Source organism: Microtus ochrogaster, unplaced genomic scaffold (genome assembly GCF_000317375.1).
Source record: "Microtus ochrogaster isolate Prairie Vole_2 unplaced genomic scaffold, MicOch1.0 UNK1, whole genome shotgun sequence".
Taxonomy (NCBI): Eukaryota; Metazoa; Chordata; class Mammalia; order Rodentia; family Cricetidae; genus Microtus; species Microtus ochrogaster.
Genome location: NW_004949099.1, coordinates 41,742,147 through 41,749,222, shown reverse-complemented (window position 1 = coordinate 41,749,222; position 7,076 = coordinate 41,742,147).

Below are 7,076 nucleotides of genomic sequence, written 5' to 3'. Positions count from 1 at the left end.
ATTTAATTAATCCAGGCCAGTGGGTACAAGAAAATACAATTTTAATATATAAACACACTCACACACCCGGAGTTCAGCGATCCACCGTAAACCGGAAACAGGTAGTGCTCCAGTCTGCGCGTCCCAATTAATTAGTAAAAACATTCGCCCGAGGCTGTCCCGCCCCAAAAGGCGGGGTCTCTCTACAGGTTTTAGTTTACAAAATTAACTGTTTGTACCTTTACAAACCTTTACAATACAGGAAAAAAAGCTTAGGTCATTAAACCAACCCCAGAGAAAGAAATTCCTTCTCACCTGGGTGCCAACAGATAAAGCACCCAGCTGTTTAGCTCAGAGTGGGGGAGGGCAAAAATCCAATCCTAATCCTCCCAGTATCTGCCTGGGAGTGAAAGACCACCAGTGTGGGGAGACTCTTACTCAAGTCTTGGAATAACACGATCCCCCCAGTAACTCACGAGAGACTGTCCTTGCTGCAACCACACGAGGTTTAATCACAAGACGGGAACCAATGCACTGGGGCCGAGACTCATAACCCATACATGAATTGACCCCGAGTAACTGGGTGAGGGGGTTTTTAAAGGAAGAAACCACAGCCAAGTAATCTGAAAGGGGTAGGGGGAGCGTCACAGAAAATTCCAAAAATACCAGTGATGATCACAAGGGGGCAATTCCCTGTTTCTCAAGATTATGCTCAAGATTACAATCTAACTTTATCTTCAGCTAGTTCCTGAAACTGAACCCGCTAATCCTAGATTTCTGATTCACCTCTCCCTGCTTAGATTTTTGGCTCTATTTTTTCCTTTTGGGGGGGCGGGGGGTTGGATTTATCCAGGTCTTTCAGGAGCATCACAGTCATGTTATAAAACACCTACCTTGTTAATCTTTTGTTCATCCTGTTAGCCCTAAGAAATGCATGCTTGGTATCATATCTGTGTGGTTGTATAAACTGGAAACCTTGTGGATGAAAAGAACATGAGGAACATCGAGGAGGAACATCGAACGGGAAACATCAAGAGAGCATAGAAAGAATAAATGGGACATGATAAAAAGACTTATGTGAGCCAATTTATTTTGCTTACCCTTAGAACTCCTTAGTCAGGTTTTGCCTGCTATAGCCATCCTTCTGAATCCTGAGAGGGTTAGTGGGGCTTAACCTCAGCATAGACCTTGATATGAGGTGAATGTTTTCCTCTCATAATGACCACTTTCTGTTTCATATTTTCACCTTGTTCCACAAAATTATTATTTTATTATTCTTCATGCCTCACTTCATTCAAGGGTAATGTTATTTATATTATTTTTTGTTCCATTGTCTACATGTCCAAAATCCCATTATTAGCTTGAGTTAAATATCAAAACAGCTTTTAGCTAAAAACTGTCTTTATTCTGGGTGGTGGTGGCACATGTCTTTAATCCAAGCATTTAGGACTGGGAGCGAATGAGCAGGGAAACAACCAAGCCCCCCTGAAGGGGGTTGACAGCTGGGGCAGACTGAGGGGCCACTGATAGTGACACTGGGATGTGTCTCTACTGCATATACCGGCTTCATGGGATCCTATTCTCTTTGGATGTAAACCTTGCTCAACCTAGATGTAGTAGGGAGGGCCTTGGATGCAAATAAAAATAATAAAATGGAGAAACATATAAGATAGTATCAGAAGACAATTCCAGTGAGTACTAAAAATTTGCCCACATTTATTTTCAGACTGCTTAAAATAACCCTGATCTGAAAAGGTAGGAGTAAGATAAAAGACTACATTAACATGATACAAGGAAATGAACGTACCAATTGAAGGTCTTGAGCTACATTCAAGATTAAGCATTCTGTTACTAGAACAAAACAAGTCACGTTTATACCCTAGACCAAAGTATTCTGTACTCAAACCACTCTCCGGGTGGAATCCTAAGTTATCTTTATAAAGGGAACTGGAACTTAGTTGGGTCCTTAGACTCTTGTTTGAAGTAGGAACAATCTACTTCTCTATTCATGAAGCACAAGGTCTGGATATTAGCCACACTGTTGACAATAACTTGAGAGAGCAGAACTCTCTGACCAACAGTGAGGTGCGACCTTTGTTTGAGGTAGAAACCTAATAACCTTGAAGGAACTATAGCCAAGTCCCAACTCTCTGACCTTTGGTCAACATGGAAACAGGCTCACATTTTCAGGCCTCCACAGGTTTTATTTCCACATGTACAATGATGATTATAAGGATTTTTGCTGTGTAAAGATTATGCAGGTATTTGATGATGTTCCAGATACTGCACGAGGCAAAATGATCACACTTAACTACATACTGCATGCTACCCACAGATGCATGACACTATTCTCACTTCTGGTCACTTCACACTTTTGCCAGTAACAGCTAAAGAAAACATCTCACCTCAGATCTGTTGTTTTTCACAGGGTCGTTGGGGATTCCTGATAGACACAGGCAGCTTCAGAACTTAGTTAAACCTCTGTGTCCACAAACCATAATTTAAATCTTCTGCTAAGACCATCAGGTTTCTCCTTAATTATCTAATACATCCCCACCATTGTTACTGATTTCCAGGTTACTAGGTGGTTATAAATGCCTAAATAGTAGCAATGCTTATTCACACATTCCCCACCTAAAACTACCTGTGTCTCGGCAAGGGAAGAGGATTATAGGCAGGGACAAGCATCACTCATGAGCAATCGGGTGAATTCTCTACTTAGGCCTGAGGGCCTTATATATGCTGAAATTTTTATGTACTGACAGCTGAGAATATTTTTACAAATTCTTGATATTTGATTGTAAAAAATAATGGCTCAAGATGGAAAACTCTGGAAAACCTTCTGTAATGGCTAAAATATTAGATTTAGGCAAAGCATAGAGGGCCAAGAACACAGTTCAGTGACAGAGTGCTTGCCTCAAACTCATGAGGTCATAAGTTCAATTTTCAACACTACAGAAAAAAAAAAAAGATGGAGCATGATGCGGCGAATTTCTCGACCAGCGAGGAAGAACGACCACCACACGAGGATTCTTCTCAGATCACGCTTTAATGGAGTGCCCTTGGTTGAGGGAGAGCAGGAAGCGAGGGGCCCTGAGAGCACTAAAGCAGCTGTTTATATAGGGAATTGGCACACGGGTCGCCCTGTGATTGGCTGCCACCATCAGCTGACACTAGACTGCGTCAGGATAGGCCCAAGGACCCTTATCCACCTGCAGGAAGAGGGGGACACGCAGCTCCCAAAGGCATAGCCAAATATAGAGTTGTTTATTTCCAACAAGACAGGATGTCGGTGCCATCTTGTTATGGTGATCCTGTCCAGCTCCCTGTAGCATGAGGCAGAAGCCCATGCCTGGCATTGGGTGAAATGACTGTCATCAGTAACAGCTGAGGAGGATTCATGGTGTCCTAAGTGTGCTGTGCTGTGAGACCTTCACAAGGCTTCCCCTCACTTTGTAACCATCAGTGTTCTTGGGGAATGAGTGTGAGCCCCATACAATGTGTGCACCTCCTGTCTCCTGAACTCAACAGTCAGCAGACTGCTGCTGTCTCATAATTGTGAGGGCCTTGTGTCAATCCATCCCGACCATAGCAAATGACTTCAGGAAATCTTTGCTTTTCTATGACAGTGTCTGACTTGGCATGTGCAGTCCTGCTCTAAGGCTCTAGGCCTGGAAATCCTTGGAGGAGTCAGCACATCCCACAGACCCGTGTCCTCCACTCTCTGTAGCTCTGACAGACGAAGTCTTTCCACTGGTGAATGATATCGCATCCACATGGACCTTAAGGATAGGGCTGAGAAGTGTTTGGGGCTCCCTCCTCACTGCTCTTCCTGTTGTGTCAGTCACGCGTGTTTCCCACAGTCTTGCCCTCATTTCTGTGTTTCATAGCTTCCTTCACAGCACGGATGCTTCCAGAGGATTCTAGAGCTTCAATTTATGTCAACTGTAACTGTAATGGTTTAAATAAAAATCCTGCAGGTCTGCAAGTGGCAGCAGTGGGCAGCAGGCCATGAGACCACGCCATAGGTCCCTGAGTGGTGGCGGGCAGCAGCCAGCATGTCCTGAAACCACGGTGGGCCACAAAGGCAGCCAGGCCCCAGGCAAGAAGCCACGTGGCAGGTGAGAGACCTAGACAGATAGGCACACCATGCAGTATGAAGTAGGATATTTATTTAGTGAGTTATAGAAGGGAAGGGGAGAAGGGGATAGAACAGAGAGAGAGGCAGGGGGAGGGGGAAAGCCACAACAGCAGCTACCTCTTTGGGGAGAGAGGAAAGGAAAAGACTCTGGCTGCAGGCAGGAAGGAAGATCTGCCTGCCTCTGCAGTAGATGGTTGGAGGGAGTGGGCAGGGCTTGTCTCTTAAAAGGATAGCATTCCATCACATTCCCATTTCTTTTTTATAATAAAAAGGTGGGAGGTTAGACACAACAAGTTAAAGGAATTGGGACAGAAAAATCTCAAGACTGCTCCTGCTTATTTGTGAGTGTCATTTTGAGGAGGACCTGAGAAGGCTGGGTGCTGGCCACATCCTGGCAGAGCTGGTCTCTTTGCTCCTGTCCAGTGTTTGTGGTATGGAAACATCTGGTGTCTCTTACACCTGTTTAAGGTATTGACAGAACAGAGGACAAATTAAGTTTAGGGGAAAAAATTTAGGGCCATAGAATTGAGAGGAGTGTATCTGACCTGTTTAAGGTGAATCCTTCAATTTGGCTCCCTGGAACTCACAAGTATTCTTTGGATTTGTGAAAACATAAGTTTTAGACATGCGCATTATATAAACAGTAGCATATTTATGTCAGAATGACTCTTACAGATGTTTTTTTGCAAAATGTATGTATTTTTAAGACTATGGAAAGCAGCATGAAAGAGAAATTTGATGACTTGTATTTGTCCTCACACCTTTATAACTTGCAGGTATACACCTTAATAACTTGTATTTGTGTTTTACTGAAATTTGATGAGGTTGTACTTTTAAACTGACAAAACCTCTCAGCTGTCAGACTGCATCAGAGATCCTTAAGAAGGATAAAATTTTACTTGAGAAGTTATTGATTAAAAACGACAGAGAACTTACTTGGTTGGCACCTAGAGTTACTCCTCAGGGTCCTCTATGGTCGCTGAAGGTCATATTTGATTTTGCTGTTTAGTGCAGGGCCTGCCAGTCTCCAGAAGATCCTGTGAGCTAAGAAATCTACAGGAAAACAAGCCTACCTTGACCTGAGCAGCTAGGCTGTCAATTCCAGCGATTCTGTCCACATCTGGAGATCTTCAGTTTAGATGAAAGGCAGTTTTTCCCAGTGGTCAACACTTGGCAGTTAAAACAAAGTGTGGATGGACATTGTTTTGTGCCGATTTGCCTTCTGTCTTCTTTGAAGGAAGTAGAGTGCTGCTGCTAGGAGCCAACCTGTCTCTTTTGGGTATTAAAAGTCTTTTAATAATTAAATATTTAAATGCCATATTCCCCAGATCTCTGCACACTTGAGAGCTGTTTATTAGGTATGATTATAGTATAGAATCTGCCTGGAGAGCTGGGTCCAAGTTTCACTGTACTGGTTCTCAAATTAACAGGTAAAGGAGGGTTAGATTAAACATAAAGTATTTTTGCAAGAGACTTAAAAGTACATACCAGTTTAAAACATGAGATTTATTGTTTTGTAGTCTAAAATGAGATACAATGAACAAACAATTACAACATTTAACAGTAAACATAGGTGCATTTAAGTTACAGGTATGAACACACACACATACACACACACACAGAGTGATCAGGAATTGGGTGAAGTGAATGCTCTTGGTGGGCCCTACCAAAGGCATGCTACTATGCAAAACACACATGCAACAGAGTCAGCAAGAGGAATTTAGAGAAAAAAATATAAGTAAATTGGGACCAGGCAGGGAATACCTCAGTAAAGATGGTGGAACTTGATCATCTGACCTGGTTCTCAGTTAAGATGATGGGGAAGTCACCTGACCTCAGTTAAGATGGTGGAAGGTCACCTGACCACAGTCAAAATGGCTGAGATCACATGTTGTATGGAAGAGAGACCTACAGGTATGATCCGTCCTGTTGCGGAGTTTCCATGCCACAAGCCATGGTAAGGAGCAAAAAGCTAGAATTGAAAACAGCTGCCTCATGGATCTAACCAATTCATTGACAGCAGTAGCAGTGGCAGGGACAGTTTGAGGAAAAGTAGAGCCAATGGAACTGGCAGGACACTGGCAGAGTGAGGGTTTATACCATAGGTGAAAACATAAAAACCCACAAAAATGGCAATACCACAAGGCTTATATAGGGGGACATCTCCCCTCTATAGGTGGGGTGTGAAAGTGAGCATTGTGAGGCTTGTAGAAGAGCGTTCTCTAACTACAGGTGGGGTGTTAATGCCTGACTGGCTCCAGTCCTGGTGACTGGGAAGCCAGAGGCTGGAGGCTGCTCCCAGTGTTTTCTCAGGGCAGGAACCACTGATGAGTGGTCCAAAAGAAAAGAAAAAAGGAGAAAGAAAAATCTGAGGGACCCTGGGCCCCCGTGGAATGCACTGAACAGTGTGTGCAGTGCTAGCACATGAGGAATGACCCAGGGTCAACCGGTCATGTTTTTAGCTACGGAAAGCAGCAAAGGGCTCAACTGTAGTAGTGAAGGATGTGTTTGGGGGCTGGAAGGGGGAAACTCACCACTGAAGCTGCTGGCATCCAAACTCAGGCAGATGGAACACGTGGTGGTTGTGGAAAAATACCCGGTTCCAGATCCCAACCCTGCAAGAGGGACTTGAGAACCTACTGAGTCCAATGGCACAATGTAAGGGTTTAAGTAAAAATGCTGCAGGTCACCAAGTGACAGCAGTGGGCAGCATGCCATAAGACCATGCCACAGGTCCCCAAGTGGCAGCAGGGAGCAGGCAGCGGGTAGCGAGACCACAACAGGCCACGAAGGCAGCCAGGTCCCAGGTAAGAAGCCATATGGCTGGTGAGAAACCGAGACAGATAGGCACGCCATGAAGAGTGAAGTTGGATATTTATTTAGTGGATTATGGAAGGGAAGGGGAGAGGGGGGAGAGCAGAGAAAGATTGTGTGTGTGTGTGTGTGTGTGTGTGTG